Below are 641 nucleotides of genomic sequence, written 5' to 3'. Positions count from 1 at the left end.
ATTCTTAAAAATGGAGGAATCAATTTTGCTTGTCCTGTCATAAACAGCATGGATTATTTATCGATATCCATTTACTTAAATGTTTATTGATTACACAAATTACAGCAAGGATTATGCTAAAATTCTGAGAATGCAATTGCCAGCAAAATCATAAAGGGTCTCTGCCCTCAGGGAGCTTACTACCTGGTAGAAAAGTCAAATTTAATACTTACCTGGCAGGGGAGATACCATGATCACATAGGTGGGCTTCCCAGGGCAAGGCTTATCCATTGCACTACGGATGTGCTGACCCCTGCGATTTCCCCAAATGTGGGAAACTTGACTGCATAATTTGTGGTAGTGAGAGACTGTGTTCGCGCTCTCCCCTGGAGAAAAAAGGTCAAATTTAATTAAGCATATAAGCAAATGTGAAATTGCTTTCATTGTAATTACTAAGTAAGATAGGTGCATTTAATCTGAGAGTCAGAAAAAGCTTTTCAGAGGAAGATAAAATATGAAGAATACAGAAGTCTGCTAGACCAAGAGAAAAAGGAAGATTTTTCCAGCTAGAGGAATAAATGTGAGTGATTATTTTATGGTAGAAAGTAATTTGGATCATGATAAGCTTTGAATTTCATGTTAAGATAGAATACCTTTATTTT

General features: G+C 36.2%; 1 non-coding gene across 1 annotated transcript; it reads left to right on the top strand.

Annotated features, from left to right (window-relative positions):
- The first annotated feature begins 204 nt into the window (after positions 1 to 204).
- On the top strand, positions 205 to 368 carry LOC143643097 (U1 spliceosomal RNA). Its single transcript, XR_013156134.1, has one exon. It is a non-coding gene; the product is annotated as a U1 spliceosomal RNA (small nuclear RNA).
- The last annotated feature ends 273 nt before the right edge of the window (positions 369 to 641 follow it).

The sequence above is a fragment of the Tamandua tetradactyla genome, chromosome 7, assembly GCF_023851605.1.
Source record: "Tamandua tetradactyla isolate mTamTet1 chromosome 7, mTamTet1.pri, whole genome shotgun sequence".
NCBI lineage: Eukaryota > Metazoa > Chordata > Mammalia > Pilosa > Myrmecophagidae > Tamandua > Tamandua tetradactyla.
Note: the sequence above shows the minus strand (reverse complement) of the source record. Positions and strands in the feature narration are given on the sequence as shown.